This window comes from Mixophyes fleayi, chromosome 9 (genome assembly GCF_038048845.1).
Source record: "Mixophyes fleayi isolate aMixFle1 chromosome 9, aMixFle1.hap1, whole genome shotgun sequence".
NCBI lineage: Eukaryota > Metazoa > Chordata > Amphibia > Anura > Limnodynastidae > Mixophyes > Mixophyes fleayi.
The window spans coordinates 44,615,434-44,634,683 of NC_134410.1; the positions used below are offsets into that span (position 1 = coordinate 44,615,434).

Genomic DNA, 19,250 nt, shown 5'->3' on the forward strand with positions numbered 1-19,250 from the left:
CAAATCTTTAAAAGCTCTTTGAAAACCCATCTCTTTTTTAGAGGTGACCTTATCCTCGATAACACTTTTCACACTAATGCACCCTCACAACTATCCCGATCTCCACTCTAAGCCAAACTAGCTCATCTTGTTTCAGTTGTGCCTTCTTCCATTTAGAATGTAAGCTCTCTAACAGGGGCGGGCTGGCCCGGGGGGCAGGGGGGCAACGCACCCCCCGGGCCGCTGGGTCAGACGGCTATTAGGGGATGCGGCCGCGTCATCTGTCATATGATGCGCCGCCTGTGTGCCCCCCGGCCATCCCTCTCCCAGCCCGCGCCTGCTCTCTAATGAGCAGGGTCCTTCATACTCTTTGTTTTCATGTCTGCATTTGTTTTGTCTGCCTTGCATGTCCCTGTTTTATATATGTATTGTTTTCCCTACTGTACGGCGCTGCGGAGCACTGTGGCACCTTACAAATCTACTATGATAATAATAATAATAATAATGCACACGCATGTTCCCCATCAGCAGATACAATTGTTAGTCTGCTACATTAAGCTCATTTAGTCAGGGCCCCATTTTCCTTCTGTTTGATGTAATTTTATATAATTTGTTTGTGTCCATGATCCCCTAAATGTACAGTATTGTGTAATGTCAGCACTTTAAAGGTAATGAATAATAATAATAACATAAATCTTCCAAATGTCGCCACCCAATAACTATGTACAAAACAAATCCTCCTCAGTATACGTTCTCCACAAATGTGAAAGAAAGTTTGGAATTTATTATCTAAGGTGATGCAACAATACTAATTCCTAATATATAAAGCACCAGGATTGTCTAGCATAGGAAGGTACCTTACTCATATCAGGCATTCCCGTCTGAAGTGACTTAGAGCTTCTGATTAAAATCAAAATCGTTCACACTATGATTTAGCATCTGCTTTACAAGCAGTGCGGTAATGATAGGCCGGCTGCATGTCTGCCACTAATAAAGCGCATAGTGACCTAGGGATGGTTGATCACCAGTTTACACGACCGTCAGGCTGATATGTTTTGGATTTCTGGTACTTGGATGTAAAACACAATTTAAAAAAAAAATCATCAGCTGAAAGACATGCTTGTTTCATGTTCACTACACATTCAACCAGGCCCCTGGTTTGTAACCACAGTCTTAACTAGTGAGACACCTAGTGGTTAAGTCCAGAACATAACAATATTGCTACAACCTTTCCCTTTAATGGAAATAGACTATAATAACAAACTAAACAAATTCCATATAACATGAAGAACTAAGTATAATGTCATATTTGGAGTAGAGGTGTTATAAGTCAAATCTAATCCTTTAGGAGAGCATTCTGATAATACTGCCTGATCTGTATGAATATGCTGTTTATCTACAAACTTGTGTAATGTTAACCAGCAAACCTTTGTCTAATGTGAACTTAATCCCCAGCCAATTCTTCAGTTTCAGTCCCTTCTGCTGGTGTGTCTACTGTTGTAACTTAATTTGTTGGATATTTATATTGTTCATGTGAGTTGTCATCACCCCGTTCCCCAGTCTCCATTGAATGTCTCCTATATTTCCTCAGACACTTCTTTTCATCCGTAAGAACATGACAGTAACAATTTCATTAGTTCTGCATAACTTTTCCTTTATTACACTTTTGGATTTGTCCATTGGTTGAATCCACACAACATCATTTCTATGGGGGATAGGTAGCTATTATGCTGATTTATTACATTAGTAGGTCTGACGGTCTTTAATCTGCTTCTGTTTGGCTCTGACATTTGCCACAAGTTTTGGTTTTAGAAGATGTTTTGTGTTTGCTAACAGAGGGCCTGAGTCATTAAGCAGAGCAAAGCATAACAAAGGAGTAACTTTGCACCTTGAGTACACCATGTTGCATTGGAGGGTGAGGTATATTTAAAATGTGGGGACAGATTTATAAATAAATGATGATGATGATGATTTATAGTTGGGATAGAGCATGTCCTATATAAGCTTTAAATTTCAGTATAAAAATAAAGCTATCAATTATTTGTGTGCTACATGAAAAACTGTCAGTATTAAACTTATGTGCAAAATAATAAACTAATTTGCACCCCTTACATTATAATATGGTTTGTCCAGGAGAAAACATACTCCTTTTTTTTGCTTTGCTCTCCTTAATAACTCAGAGGCCCAGACTCTCAACTCATAAGTCTTTGTGCAGGGCTACAGTCCAAATCCCCACATCCTACTAAACTATTTGAGCACCTGTGAATTAAACTGTGTTGCATTAGCAGAAAATACAATATCTGATATACTATATGACAAGTTGGCTTTTAATTACTGCATTTGCTCATATATCTTGTAGATAATCCATTTTGAAGACTGGAAACATATTCCACTGTTATAAAGTTTATTTTTACCAGGTTCTAGTCAGAATGCCATATGATTACAAAGTTTCCTTTGTTTGCTTGTAACTGTAAGATATATATATTCCACAATTTGTTATAGAGTTATTTATTTTGAACACATTCCCATGCATAGCATAGACCTCCTTCAACACCTAAATGGGAGGATTGGATTCTTTCCATGATGTTCCATTGATTTTGCACACTATTTTGTCACTGCTAAGAGCATCTCTTGTGTCCCTAAACTCAGTTTGTTGCTGTAACGTTCCTTTCTGTGACTTATGTGTCAAAGCATGGGAAAACCAATGTAACAAGGACAGTGGTCCCCATTTCGCAGCTGTTCTCATTTCACTATCTTCCTCTCAGGATGGCAATAGCAGAAGTAATAGGGCAAAAGCTTTATTTATTTAAATAAAGTATCTGTAAAATTAATGCAAGCAAGACTGGCTGGCAAAACGATGAGTTCTCTTATTGCTGCCAGCTGGGTAGCTGAGAACTTTCAGTTGCTCCGTGTCCCACATCGTAAATAAACACACACTGTTTGTTCTGCTGCATGGGTGCAGTCATCTTGGATGCAGTCAGGTGATCATTCTAGACCAACCAGATTCAGCAGCTGTGACCACATGAACTGTGCAGCCAGGTGCTCTTTGGAATACCCTATTTAAACCTGCTAGTGAGATCTGTTCATTGCCAGAACAAACTTTCAGGGTCGTCTGTATTTATTGATCCGATTCAGGACCCTTGGTTCTGGCTGAAGCAGGAGTGAAGCGGAACCTGGAAGCTTTCATGATCTTTCAGTTAATCTAGAGTACTCTGAGTAGCACTAGCAGTATAGGAGTCTAGGACCAGAGTCTGTGCCAGAGTATGGAACTAGAATCCAGCGTAATAACACTCTGTAACTGTTCATCGGAACTCAATCCCAGCACCTGTAACCAGGCACACGGGGCTGGTACCCACTAATAAGAACTTAGAAAATAAACACACAGAAACTCAGAACAGAAGGAACTGGAACTGGAGACAGGAACTCAGAGCTCAGAATCGTGACACTGAATGGCTAACTAAGAACTGCGAGACAGCCACAGACCTGGAACCCACACACAGATACACAGAACTGGAAATAAGCCCTAGAGACTCAGAACCAGGCGCAGCAACAGAACTGGTGATACTGGTAAAACCACTGGTACTGCAGAATAAACACTGGATAGTGCAAAGTTCTTACTGAGGTAAGCACTTTTTATGAATAGAGACAAGAAAAAGGAACACAACTAAAAGGTATATAAGGTGACTCCTTCACTCTGCTTCTTTTCCTGTCTCAGCTGAGTGAGGAGTTTTAAATGTAGTGCCAGTGTCTTTTATTTTGTGTATTGTGGGCTTACCTTTTTTGAATTGTGTGCTAATAAAGATATTGAAGAAACGATTAGTAGACATTATCTACTGAAATGTTTGTAAAGTATACAGAAAAGTATTGATTTCCTTTGTGACGTCAGTAGTGGCGAGAAGGACTCATTGGCTGCCTCTGTGGACTGCATATCAGCAATCAAAAAATCACATGCTCATGAATCCATACAAAGTTAATTTCCTTTTTGATCAAAACTGATTTGATGGTTTTGTAAGCTTTGTCTGTTTTACCTAGTTTGTTTATTAGTTTACTATGTTTGTCCCCAATTGTAAAGCACAACAGAATATGTTGGCGTTATATAAATAAATGATGATGTTGATGATGGTTCAGAAGATCACTGCAGGTAGATGTAATTGTTTGCCTCAGGCTAGAAGAGCTAGGCATTTCTCATATCCTTCCGCTAGACGAAAATTCAGAGACTTACAGCAAAACAGTTTTCTAGGCAGTATGACAACCCTTCTAGAAAGTCATTTTGACCCTTTACAGTTAAAAGAGGGAGGCCAGGACAACAAGCAACATAATGACACTTTCTGAACCCAACCTCTATTTAGTCCTGTGGTATCTACTATCAAGGACGCAACATATTAAATTTTAGATTTAATATACAAAAGTATAGTGCATTCAGATATAAAGAAAACAATTTATAAAAATGGATATAACATACATAATTAAAACAGTTTAAAATAAAAAGGATTAGATTCAGAGTATAACTTACATCGAAGTGGTATATTCTGGCCAAGGGAAATTGACTTGGAAGATGGACAGCTTATCAATGTCAATTGATTTCCCAAAATCTGACAATTTGCTGTACCTGGTCTCAGCCTTTTAAAGACACTTCCACACCTCTTCCTACCCCCAAGTGGTTGTGGCCTGTGACACTTTTTTCAATCACCATTTGCATGTTGCCTGATTTACTAACCAATTCTACTATGTGACCTAACTTTTCTGTGGATCGTCACACAGATCCAATTTTATCATTAATAAATCCCCTATGAACTGGTATATATTTTGATATCAAACACGCCCAGATAAAGTGTTATGGTAGAGCTTATATTAATTTCCTTAACTTCTCTGTGGCGCAGAATTCTGAATTTGACATATGAGTTGCGCTTCAACCTTATGGAGGAATATGTGGTTGATCACTACTTTTATTCATTTTAAGTGGCATATTTTAAAATGGAATTAGACTCCAGTTGTAAGTTAGATCAACAAAAGTCCAGACTGCTCACAGCAGTAACAGTAGTGAGAATACTAGTACCGCTTTTGGCCATTTTAGGTAGATTTATTTTGCTATGTTGTTTATAAATCAGTCAGTGGTATTTTTCTTGAAAAAACAAGGTATGATTTTTGTGTGTACTGTGCAGAAAAAATCTTAACATTAATGTTGGAGTGTCACCAGCCCAAAAAGTACCCCAATAAATTCAGCAGCAAAGTGCTTAATAAATATAACTTATTCTCACCATTAAGAGTACAGTTGCTGGATCACTTAGCAATAACTTATTGTATATATTTATTTCAATTAGTGATGCAGTGTCACTGCATATCATTGCAAATGTACTGATTTTTGTACTGGAAATGTATTGATATCTGAGACAGTATTCCATGTTGGAGTAAATTTTTTTTTGCAATTGTTCTGAAAAAAATCCCATGCTAATTAAACCTTTTCATCTTAAGAGTGATCAACACATCCTTTAAACTGCCTAATGGGTGATGTCCCACTTTCTTGCTACCCACCCCCTTTTTCATCGAAATAAAGACATGGGATTTGTTTGGCAAAAAAGAGGTCACAGATTATTTTAAAATCAATCTTTTGAAAGGTGGCAAACAGCAGTGATTCCATCAGCTCAAGTCATAACTGTAATGATCACAACCAATAAGATGGGGCCTCAATGCCCCCTTGTGTCTACAGGCCCTGGGGATCCCACCCCCCTTTACCCTAGCTTCTTACAAGATTCCCTGTAAGGAAGGGTGGTATAAAGCATTTCAGCCACACTTTCAAAGGGGGGGGGGGGGTAACCCTATGGCCACCAGTTGTGCCCACCATGGCCGCTGACTGCAGTGCTTTTCAACCTTGCTGTGCCTCATCTGCAAAAAAAAAAAGGTAATATGCAATACAACTTATAAACCAACTGTGGCATGGTTGGGTGGGTGTCTTCTTTAGCCTGAATGCACAGGAGGGGGTTGTTAGCCTTTCATCCTGTGTCCTAGAGAGATAAGGAACCTCTTTTAAAAATGTAGCAACAAGTAATTTAGGAAATCACAGATTGATGTGAATTTTGTTACGTTTAAATTGCGTTAAATCCAAGTTTAGAGAAAATATTGCATCCTGGTGCTAAACATGGAATGTAATTGTTCAGACGTTGTGGTGTCAGATGTGGGTAGATGGCTAAATTACCCCGGCAAACATGTGTGCAGAAACAGTATATAAAGAGCTGTATTTTGTATTTCAACTACAGTATATACACCATCTGTACTTCTGGATGATCACTAGTAAGTACCTTTAATTAGTTGTGTAAAGATCCTTATAAGGACCCTTGAGCAATAAACTCACTGCTTGAAGATTCCGCCTAATTTCCTGCTGTATCCTGTGGCCAACAGATAAGAGCTTACACTGTAATCCGTTCCCCGGCTGTGTTGAACCCAGCGACTCTGTGTCAACACTCTGCCCGCTACCCAGCAGTCCTGATCTATAGTAAGCGGTCAGAAAGTACCAGCCAGCTCAAAGCAAAGAGGCACTGTAGCAGATATACCACTTACCCAGAAGTAAGTGGTTCCAGGTGCCAGTGAAGGAGCCTGGTGGTGGCAGCCTAATCCTCCTACAACTATTGAGCAGTTTGCATTTGCAAGTTGTTGAGTGTCTGTTAGCAGGTGACACCTGAAGGAGTAGTCAGTAGCAGTTGGTTACTGACGGTGAGAATGCAACCCAGATAAATTGTGTTACATCCCTTCTCACCCACAGACCGTGTGGCAAAGTAAGCCTATCCGGTCACAAGTACCCATAAAGAATATAACACATGCTGTACTGCAGGCAAGTCATTGAACTTTTAGGATAACACAGAGCTTGTTTTGAGTTGGACTATGGGGCCTATATAGTAAAATGATTTATCGCAGCAATAACATTTTTGTCCCCCTGCAATTTATGAATATATTATCACCATGGTAGCTGAGCAATACTTAACTGCCACAGTGAAAGCTATCCATAGCCAAAAGAGTCACTTATCTCTCTGGAGGCCTACATTCTGCTCTACTGAGCATGCATGGGGGCCTGTCATATTTCTCTACTGTCCTGCTCGTTACCGCTGTCTGTGTTTTGCACTCTAAGGGCCTGATTCATCTTCCGACGTAAGTCCATTTGTGTGCCGCATGTGGCGTGAAATAGCTCTGCACATGCTCAGAAATGGACTTTACACCATTTTATGCAATTGCATGAAATTCAGTGGTGGAACAGACGAGGGAAGGGGCTGATGAACGTCGGCAATGTCCAGTAAGGACGAAGCAGATGTGGCTGATTCAAGGTCTGTGTTTCTCGAAAGTACGTTTTATTAGCCATATCATTTGCACCAGCTACAGGGCAGGTGTAAGTGCCGACTGATAGTGATGACAGACACAGCATCGTCTTTGTATTAAAAACTGCATGTATGCGTGCCACTGGATAGCAAATAAAATGTTTATGCAAAGAAGACTGATTATACAAACGCACTGTATGTACAATACACATTAAGAACATCCTGATTTATATATTTAATGTAAAAAAAAAAGAAAAAAACATTTTAAACAAACCCACATTTTTATTAATTATTAGAGTATTACGAGTTGGTAATTTCTTTTAAAACATGTTTGCATGCCTTCTGATGGGATTTTATATTGCACATAAAACAAGTACTGTTTAGGCAGAGCGTACTTATATCAATTCAAATGGAAACATATCTTGAGATCCACTTGGATTTGAATACAGGCGCATGTACAATCAAATTCCGTGCTTGTTTTAAAAATGCAACTTAAACAGCCCCATTCCTCTCTTAGCTTTGTGTGTCTCTGCCATTGGTTGGCATGAGGGCATGCACACGTTGCAGCCTGGCTTTAAGCTTCCCACGGCATATCAGTAAGCAAATCCCATCTTGTCTAGTGCCTAGACAGAGCACAAGGGGAGTGGGAAATACAAACTTTAAGGAATTACAACGGCCCTGATGCCTCACAGCCAGGGCCGTCTCTTCCATTGGGCACAGTGGGCAGGTGCCCGGGGGCTCTGCGGGTAAGGGGGCCTGTCCGAGGCAGCGCTGGAAAAAAAATCCTGAAAAAAAAATAATAATGAAAATACTTGCGGTCACGTCAGCGGCGATCCGGCTCCCTCCCTGGTCCCCTCTTCCATGCTGTGCTCGCAGTGAATGCCAGCACGGAAGAGCGCATAAGAGACTCAGCGGTGCAGAAAAATGAAGAGAATGGGATCGGACTTAAGGTAAGTTAAGGGGGCCCCTATATATATATATATATATATATATATATATATATATATATATGTAAAAAAAAGTGATTATATATATATATATATATATATATATATAATCACTTTTTTTTACATACATATATATTTTTTATTACACACAAACACACTATTTATTTATATATATATATATATATATATAATTATTTTTTTGTAGTTTTTTTGTAGTTAAGGTGGCCCTGCTCACAGCACACCTAGCGCATGGACCACATGCTTCACTTTCTATGCCCCTGCCACCATTCAAAATTGCACTTCATATATAAGGAGCAGTAAAAACAAGCCCTATCACCAGCTGTAGGGATTTTGCCCAGTTATAAGTCGGACCCTAAATTATTATAAATCACATTGAAAAAGACAGTTTTTAATACTATGTTCACTTTTGGTACATTACATTTGATCATAATAATCAGTCAACGTTTAATTTCTCATTAATCTCTTCATAACATCTTCAGTAAAATACAAAACTTCTAAGTGCATCTTGAGCGAGAGCTGTCTACTGTCTAGTGTGCAAATAACTCGAAAAAAACCTCTTTCTTGTCCAGATGACAAGAAACTACACCTCCCAGAATGCAATGCGCAGCGAGATGCGCCTGGACCAATCTGAGGCGCTGGTAATTCCTGGGCCCGGCCCCTACTCGCATCACGTGACGTTGCTTGGGTTGTCCCCTCTCTGGAGAGGTGAGCAGTGGCTTCAGAACTTCCTGTCAGGCTCGTCGGCCCAGGAGGCGGAACCGACCGCACAGGTAGGCAGCGCAGTCTGGGGCCGAGGGAGCCCCTTCCAGGCCTCCGATAGGTGAGAGGGGGCTGTTAATAAAGCTGCAGTGTGGCATGGTGCCCACTTACACACGGCCCTGGTTAGTTTTACGGAACCAGGCGGGGCAGTGAGGTGTGCCCGGCTGTCAGACTGGGCTTGTTGTTGTTCTGGGTGCACTGTATATGTGTTATCTCCTGTAACCCTCTGAGCAGCAGGGAGCACGCAGGTGTTATTTATGGAGGCTCTCTGCACCTGTCCATATCTGGAAGTGGGGAGGAGGATGACATCCAGCAGTAGTATCTATAGTGAAACCTGGACCCTCACAGAAATAGTGTTGTCCTACTGTCACTTGTAGTTCTATAATAGGTGGAGAGCCAGAGGTTTGCCTGTCTGTGGGTTACAGCACTAAAATGTTTATTAAATGGCTTTGGCTCATAAACTAATGTAGTGCATGACCCAGGAACTGAGTGGAAACTTAGGGGGAGATTAAATTCCACCCAGTACCTCAGGAATGTACTCTGTGGCCTTGTAGCGCATAACATTACAGATTTTTCCTGCACCCCATAGAGGAGCACAGGAAAATCTGTGATGTTCGGGTACCGTAGTAACCGGTGGCTTATGGATGGGAATTGAAATCCCCCTTAAACCGTTAAACATGTTTGTGTAGGTAAAATAAGGAATTTAATTGTGACGTTTATTGTAGTCCACTCTGCAAGAGTTGTGTTATCTGGTTTACTGCTGTAAATGTAATGATTAGCCCAGTGGTTCCCAAACTGTGTGCCACGGCGATCTCACAGGGGTGCCGCGGCCAGGGCCGGTGGTAAGCAAGGTGGGGACTACTTGGTAATTATTTTGGCTTAGGGGTGCCTTCAAAAAATTATTCGGACCCTAGGGGTGCCTCGAAGTGAGAAAGTTTGGGATCCACTGGATTAGCCATTATTTCCACTACTTGCCTTAAATAATGCCCCCTCCCTCTGATTTCTCTTGACTTGAATAACTCAAAGCCCATTGCTCTGGTTTTCCTGCCATTCCCCCACCAATACCACATGTATGTTCTCCTTATATTTGGGTGGGTTTCCCCCCACAGTCGAAAAACATTCCAGTGGGTTAATGTTAGTATGTGTTTATTTCATAGAGAATTTAGGCTGTAAGCTACTTTGGAGCACAGTCTGATGTGAATGATTAAACATTCTCGGTAAGTTGCTATGTAATATATTTGCACTCTATAAATAAAAATAAAGATATAAGTATACAAAACTTAATGATTGTCAAAGGGCCTCATTTAGACATAGGAGCAAAGCAAGTGTGTTGGTAGACTTAGAGTTTTGATGGGATGTGTCCTAGCTCAACTCTAAAAATAAAGCTGCCCAGTATCTGTGTGCTACTAGAAAAAAACAGTATTTTTTTCCCTTGCATGCAAAAACATTAGTGCATTTGTAATATTTGCATTGGGACATGATTTGTCCAGGAGCAAATTAGCTCCTTTTATTTTTCTTTGCGACTAACTTTAAATGAGGCCCATAGTTCTAAAGAAACTATTGAATATTGGTAATCTAATTCAGGTCTATTAAATCGAGATCTCTAAAACCAGCAGGATCTGGAAAGTAAGGTGTTATTAATTAAATATACAAGGATACTACAAAGTATACACTAGCGTTGGGCAACACATGGCCCTTCAGATGTCTGCTCCCGATCTTATCAGATCGGTGACAGCCGACTTCTGTGTCACATGACCTCCACGGCACAGTGCAGGTGTGTCACATGACCTCCACGGCACAGTGCAGGTATGTCACGTGGCCTCCACGGCACAGTGCAGGTATGTCACGTGGCCTCCATGGCACAGTGCAGGTATGTCACGTGGCCTGCACGGTGCAGGTATGTCACATGGCATACCTGTCCTCTCCCTTCTTTCTTTGACTGCCCTGTTGAAAGCTGGAGGGCTGCTCTCCACCCCTTTCACATTGACTACGACTGGTATACAGACTAGTCTACTAGCTAGTTAGTTGTGTAATTGTTTGATAACGGGTGCTACCCCGATATCTGTCAAAACGGTTATCAGTTGTCAGATTTAGTTAAAATCTGGATAGTCAATTAAGTCGGCACCAGCTGGATTGGTCTTAAAGGAGAGATGGCTTAGAAGGGAAAAATTAAAACGTCCTGGGTAATGGGGCTTAGTATGAAAGGGGGGGGGGGGGGGGGTTTAAAGTTCCCATGAACGTTTATTCTCCACTCATAAGCCTAGTCAGTAATGCAGTAGTCATAGAGAAATCCAGTGTTAAGTGAGAACAAATTATTGTGTTTTCTTTTTGTTGTTTTGTTTTTTTATTCCCGCATTTTCTTTCTCTTGAAACTGTTTTCCTCAGCATTGATGAAATCACTCAGTTGTGCATTGTTTGTAAATTTAATATGTAAGTTTGTTAGTATTTGTCATAAATACTTTTTTTTCACATTTTGGCTGTGTTTTACTAATTTATAAGCAGTTATTGCAGTTGAGGTATGTATGCTGTCAGAAAGCAGCCTGTACTTCTTTCATGTCTCACTGATATTGGCTAAGATTATGCAGCTGCTGTTCTTGAGGTTGTTGGTATTGGCTTTGCATACACTGGTATTTAGTAATTTGCCTGTCTCCGGTGAACAAAGCTTTAGTGTTTGTTTCAGTAAATGGCTTGTATACTGTACTTTCAGTATTTAGAGTATTTGTGGTCCAATGTGGAACAAAACCCCAAAAATACTAACTTATTTATAACTGGGTCTCCATCTGTGTAAGTTAGTATAGCATGTCTATTTTTCTTTTTTTCTTTTTTCTTTTTAATACTTTTGCTGGCTATTATGATGCAATGATAAGGGTTCTGAAAATGCGCAACACTGTGTATACAAGAGTAAAGAACATTTTCATGGTCACAGAAATGATTTGCTGTTGCTGCCTTTATTTATTTGTGATATATGAACCAGTAAAGATTATTGAGAATCACAGACTTGATTGTTTGCTGCTTTGTAACGTGTCGACTCTTTATAAAGATGGCCTAGATTTAAGTTAAAAAAAAAATAAAAAAATGTAATGACTTGGCGTGGGGCAGACATTCATATAAATATGGCAGTACAAACATCTTTTAAATGAGTAAACAGCGTTGTTCAGACTTATAGGGGAAAACAAAACAAACCATCCACTCACTTCTATGCTATATCAATGTATTTGTTCCTGTTCAGTTCCACTTTATAATGCTTGTGTCTGCCTCCCTCACTGTTCTTTTTGTACAGAAAAGGGGCGGAGGTAAATTATTGAATAGGCTCTTAGCCGATCCTGTTTTTGCTCTTTACACTCTCTTGTATAGCTATGAAATAAATTTTTTTTCAGTCACTTTTACTTTTGATGTAAAGTAATTGTACTGTGCCCTTCCTAATATTTTAAGGTGGTCATTTCTTTATTATATATATATATATATATATATATATATATATATATATATATATATATATATATATATATATATATTCTATCTATCTCTCTATATCTGTGATCTGACAGTTGCTCACTTGCACCTTCCCCGTAGTGGAGTCCATGGTTTATTGATACAGTGATATCAGTCGTTTTATGAACCTTTTCTTGATAAATGCATTACATAAACATTGTGCACTTCGTTTTGTGCATTTGTCTAAGAGCTCTGGAGATAGTCATAAAAAGGGTTACCTATTATGAAAGTTAATAAAGCCTAGCTTATTTTGGGGAGGGGCGGTGGTTAAGGTTTGTTTTGTATAGGTTTTCTTAAATAAATAAAAATAAATTAATAGAATTACACAAGAAAATTGAAATCACGAGATATGTCACAAAATCAGAAGGTCAGTATAATTGTACCCTCGCATAACAAAGCAGTAGTTTGCATGTCATACCTGTGCAACGTTCCGCTGTTAATTATCACTCTCACTTCCTATAGTTCCAGGAACAGAAAGTGTATGTATGTATTAGGGATGTGCACCGGCCACTTTTGGTGTCTCGTGTTTTGGATTCGGATTTGCTTGAGGTTTTGGGTTCGGATTTGTTTCGCAAAACACCTGACGAAAGGTTTTGGTTCGGATTTAAGGTTTTGGATTCGGATTTATTTTGAAAAAAACATAAGTGCTAAAAACCAATTTTGTCTTTTTTTTTTTCACTCCTACGCTATTATTAACCTCAATAACATTCAATAACAATCATTTCCACTAATTTCCAGTCTATTCTGAACACCTCACAATATTGTTTTTAGGCCAAAAGGTTGCACCGAGGTAGCTTGAGCACATAATGCCAAAAAAAGAGGTACAAGATGGAATTGTTCTAGGCCCTCCCTCCCACCCCTCGCGAGACTTGGACGACAGAGCCTCGTTTTCAATTTTTTGCCCGCCAGAAATATCCGACCAGTGTTCGGATCCGCACTGTTCGAGTGGGCTCGGATTAGCGGAATCCGAGCCCGCTCATCTCTAGTATGTATGTGTGTGTGTGTGTGTGTGTGTGTATATATATATTATTAAAACAAAAAGTTCTGATATCAGCGCTCCAACGTGAAAAGCCTCAAAGTCTCTTTTGATAGCAGCTACTCCAGCTCAACACACCCCAACCAGCAAGGGAGCAATCTAGAAATGGAAACACACATAGAACCAGAGAGTGCTCATAATGAAGTAATTTTTCAACAGAAATAAAATGTATAAAGTTCTTACATAAACTGCGTACAATTAATAAAATTCAAAAAGGCTTATCTGTAATCCTCCTGAAGTCGTCCCACATCAGGATATGAATCCAAGGAACAAACAGTAAATTCCTACGAAGAGCAGAGAAAAAGCCAGAACAAGTGGCCACACATGTGTAGAATAATTTTTCAAAGATTGTATTATTGCAATGGTTAAAAACAATTACAATAATAAATAGAAATAGAGCTTATCTGTATTGTCACAAAAAGCGCTGTCTCAGGTCTGGACCAACCAGCGAAACAGGATAATAAAACTTGCAGCAAGACCACCCTACATGTTTCGTGCCCAGCACTGCATCAGGTTTTTCACCCCTGATGCATGAGCAGGTTCTATTTTCAACTTGTTGAAGCTTAGCAAGTTCCGAACAAGGAGGATAATCGATTTGACTAGCTTGTTTTGTATTTGGTGACAGTGTGGCTTTCCAGTGCTGAATACACTGTCTAAGCAGACTCTCAGAGGAGGTACGCCTCCCTTCTTGATTGCTATTTTTATTTTTTATTTTTTTGTTTTGTAACTTAACCAATATGAGAATGCAGTCTATGCATTTACTAGGGAACCATAACATCACTGAGGTATGAAGCTTTGTTTACCCTTCATTCACTAATGTGTAATGTGTCTATATATATATATATATATGTGTGTGTGCATGTGTGTGTGTATATATATATATATATATATATATATATATATATATATATATATATATATATATATATATATATATATATATATATATATATATATATATATATATAGCAGTTTCATCAGCTTTATCACGCCAGTTACCCTGCCCTCTCTGTTCTCATCTCTCCTCCGGCTTACTGACATCCCCCTTATCTATATCACACCCAGTAGTTTCATTCTACTTCTCCATTGGGACTCCAAAGTGCTTTCTTTTAGTCCCTTGTCCATCTCCAATTGTTCTTCATTGGAGCAATCCAAAATTCCCTCCAGCCTGGCAGTTTCATCCTTTTGACCCCTGGGATACAACTGGTATTTGAATGACTTTGAGTAAGCCAATATCTTTTCCCGGTTCTCAGAACTTTAAGAACAATATAACATCCCATTGAAATATTTTTTCTTTTTTTTTAACCAGTCTCTGCAACGCAATCTCCGGTATCTATTCTGAGCTAATCAACCCCAGTTCTCTAAAAAAGACCCCCACAAAGTGAAATGGATTAAGGAGGATTGGGCAAAGATAAGAGAAAACACCACCAGTAGCTCAATTTGTGTTAGAATGAAAGAAAACGCTTGTAACCTTTTGTACCGTTACTGCCTGTAAACTACATAAGCTTTATCCTAACTCCGACAGATGTTGGAGAGGTTCTCAACTAGGCTCCTTTCTTCACATTTTGTAGGGTTGCCCTAAACTTGCTCTACCCTGGAAGGATATAAGGACCTCATCTTAAAAATAACACAGATGGACATCCCTCTGCTGACTAAGTTCGTTCTTTTGCTTTCTGTCCCCTCAACTTCCTGACACCAAAATAAACTAATTAGACATATAGTTGCTGTGGTCACTTGCCAATTATCAGACAACTGGAAATACCTCACAGCTCCTTGGAATAAGCAGTAATAAGTAGGTTATGACACTTATTGTATGAAATACATGCATGCTACAATCTGAGACTTCAGTTCTCTACATGGCAACGTGCGTTTACTTGCCGGGTTGTCTCTGGCATTGTGGCTCCTTCTTTCTATCCCGTCCCCCACCCCCCTTTCTGATCCAAACTGGGCTTACACCATCTGTCCAATTTCTGTGAGCCTGGGCACATATTAACTTTCTTTTTTTACATATCCAGCCTTATTACAGCAGTTTTGGAGGCCCGAACTAGCTATATCAGTGTTTTGACCTTGGAGGTTGCCCTGTAATTTCTAGTATTTCGCTTAAGTTTACCATATTTGAGATTTGAATAATAATTCTTTGCTTTACAATTTCTCCATCTCTGCATACCTCAACCTAGATCAGTGTTGGCTAACCTGTGACACTCCAGGTGTTGTGAAATTACAAGTCCCAGAATACCCTTCCAGCAATAAGCTGCTATATATTGGTAAAGCATGCTGGGACTTGTAGTTTCACAACACCTGGAGTGTCACAGGTTAGTCATCACTGACCTAGATAATGGACCCTGATGTTGGGTGATATACTATGACAGATATGTAAGTGGAGCTATATGCCCCCATGACCAGAGTCATCTTTCAAGATATTCAGATACTCCTATTATTCCCCAAAACCTGGTCTGACAATAACCTTTTTTAAGTCTGACTGACCAACTTCAGAACGTAGAGGCCCAGCACAAATCCTAATTGTCCATATGTACTATTGTTTTGATTAAAATAGAGGGGAACTGAATATTCTTTTATTTGCTCAAGCATTAAGTTGTCATAACCAGATGTATTATGGAAAAAGAGATGCACACAAACTGAGGTATAGACTGCCTTCAAGAAATATTGTTGCAATTAAATATAGTAAATGGACCCTTACGTATAAGATCCCACCAAAATAATGAATCTGAAAAATTATATCAGAAACTTTATAATATCCCCAGTTAATGCTAAATCTTACCCTGCTCTAACCAAATGTATTAATTCCTTCCTTTTATGGAGGTCACTTGCTAAAGTCCTCAAACTCTTAAATTGCTACTGCGAACGGAGATTACCATAGAGGAAGTCACCCAAGCTATTAATGGCCAAATAGCCGTGTGGGCTCCAGAACGTGGGAACTTCTCAGCTGTTTATTATGACACTTTTCAGCACATTCTAGCTCCACGTCTACGTATCCTCCTCAGTTGATGTTCTTAAGAGTAAATCGTTATTCTCCTATGATTTTGAAGTTTACTCTTGTACATAAACCTGTTAAGGACCCTTATTCTTGTACACATTTTTGTCCTAATAATTAATAAGTTCTTCTCAAATATCCTCACCACTCAACTTGATAAAATCCCCCCCTCCATAATTCACAGTGATCAATTGGGAATTGTTCCTTGAAGACAAGCTAAGTAAATACCAGGTGAACCATTCATCTAATAAAATTATTTAACAAAACCCCATACTCTTTTCTTTAAACACTGAGAAAGCTTTTGACCAAATCCTGTTGCTTCTTATGTTTGGGACTTTGTAGAAATTTCCAATTGTGATGACCTTATTGTTATCAGGGCCCTTTAAGAAAGTCACCTAGAAGGATCCATTTATGGCTAACATTGCTCAGATATTATTATAGGTAATGGCACTAGGCAAGGTAGCCCTATGGCTTCTCTTATTTTACTTGTAATAGCAGCTCTATCAGACCTCATTAGGAAAAAACCATAATCTGAGTGAAATAGAAGTAAGGAACAGGGACTACACATTATATTTTTTTGCTGATGACATTCTCCTTACCCTCTCCTCTCACCCTTCCAAACATATATATATAACATGACCATAAATTCCATCCAGCAAGCTTGCTGCCTAGGTGTAATCCTTGACTCACAACTATCATTTATTCTCCACATCAACTCTATATCTAAATCATGTTACATACATCTAAAGAACATTTCCAGAATACCTAAATATCTTACACAAAAACCTTAATTCATGCACTCATCATCTCCCTCATCGACTAGTGCAATCCCCCCTCACTGGTCTTCCCAAAGTCAGACTTGAACCCCTACAATCTGTTTTGCATGCAGCGGCTAGATAAATTTTCCTTGCAAACCGTTCTTCCTCTGCTGAGCCACTCTCAGTCTCTACATTGGTTGCCTGTATTTCACCGAATCCAATATAAAATTCTAATACTAATATACAAGGCCGTCAACAAAATTGCACCGACATACATCTCCTCGCTTGTCTCAAAATATCTCCCAACTCGACACCTCCATTCTGCACAAGATCTGCGTCTCTCTTCCACTCTCCTCATCACATCCTCCAATCTCGATTACAGGACTTTTTTCGGATTGAACCCTCTTTGTGGAATTCCCTCCCTCGCAAAGTAAGACTTTCCTCTAGTCTTCAAACATGCAAGTGTTCTCTTCAGGCAAGCTTATGATATTCCCCAACCACCATCTTAATCTCCCTAGGTTATCCTATTACCACCCTCTACACAGCTAACACAAGACATCAACCCTCTGACCAACATTGCTGTGTGACTGATCACACAGCCCACTCAGTACTTTTACCTTTGCATTCTAGCTGGTCCAGTGTGCAATATGATGTAGCACATGCCCTTGTGTTTCAAACTCCCACCATTGTCCCATAGATTGTAAGCTTGTGAGCAGGGTTCTCTTACCTCTCTGTCTATATTACCCAGTATTGTTTTATTAATGTTTGTTCCCAATTGTAAAGCGCTACATAAATAAATGTTGATGATATATAAGTCCTAAAGGTACTCTGACATATAGGGTCATAAATCAAATGTTCAGCAGCCCTTTTCCTTCATTCATACAGTATATCTGCCAAAAACTTGAACTTACCACAATTATAATTTTAATTGGGATTTACATCACCAATTATACTCAATACAAGGAAAACATTCCGTCCCTCATATCTTTTTTTTTTTTCCCCCTGGTTTGGAGTGAATTGCAGTCATCAAAATTAATACTCTTCCTCATATTTTCTATATGTTTTAGAGAATCCCAGTTCAAATTTTGGGGAATATTCTTAAGCCAAATCCAGAAGTCGATTATCCAATTTGTCTGGATGTCTAGGCTTAGACTCTCCATCCTAATTAGACCCTCTGACATTGGGGTTAGGGGTCTTCCAGTTATTAAAAAATGTCTCTCATCTAAACCAATTTACAACCTGGTTATCCCCTCCTTACCGTCACGTGTTCTTTTAAACCTTAAATCAGAATGACTGTTAAAAAGAAGATGCGTTTATCAATTTCTCCCGTCCCCTCTATAAATACTGTATTAGTTAGTAGATTTATATTGTCCATGTTCACTTCTGCCTTAATCCCAAAGTGGGACAATCTAGATTTTCCATTTGTTTTTGCCCTTTTCTTATATTCAGGTCTGAGAAATGCTAAACACTGTGTCCAGCCGACACATTACTTCTGATATATATAATTCTGATGCAGACGGATTAACAAAAAAATGCATAACAACGTGGAAGTAAAGACTACATGCTTGGAACCTAGCAAGAAACTTGTTATCATCATCAACATTTTTTTTATAGGGCCAGCAAATTTTGTAGCGCTTTACAGTTGTGGACAAACACAATAATAAACAATACTGGGTAAAACAGACAGAGATGAGAAGGCCGCGTTGCATATAAAGTATAGATATACAACACTAAGTGGGGGATAGCTCATTATCAGTGGAAAGCATATAAAAGTGTTAATCATCACTCTTGTGTTTTGCCCTCTCCCTAAATACTTTATATGGATATTTTTGGGGGTGAAAAATAAAAGATGTGGCAGATATCAACCCAAATACAGTGAACACTTTATATCAAATATTTGTTATCTATATTTTAAATATTTTCTCTTTTTAAACAAAATAAAGTTACACTCATTAAGTCTTT

At 39.1% G+C, this 19,250-nt stretch overlaps 1 protein-coding gene across 1 annotated transcript in view; it reads left to right on the forward strand.

Annotated features, from left to right (window-relative positions):
• The first annotated feature begins 8,927 nt into the window (after positions 1 to 8,927).
• MTM1 (myotubularin 1) overlaps positions 8,928 to 19,250 on the forward strand; it is a 63,379-nt gene continuing 53,056 nt past the window's right edge. Inside the window, exon 1 of the mRNA XM_075184248.1 lies at positions 8,928 to 9,021. The gene's annotated coding sequence lies outside the window, so the exon portion shown is untranslated. The remainder of the gene's footprint in view (positions 9,022 to 19,250) is intronic.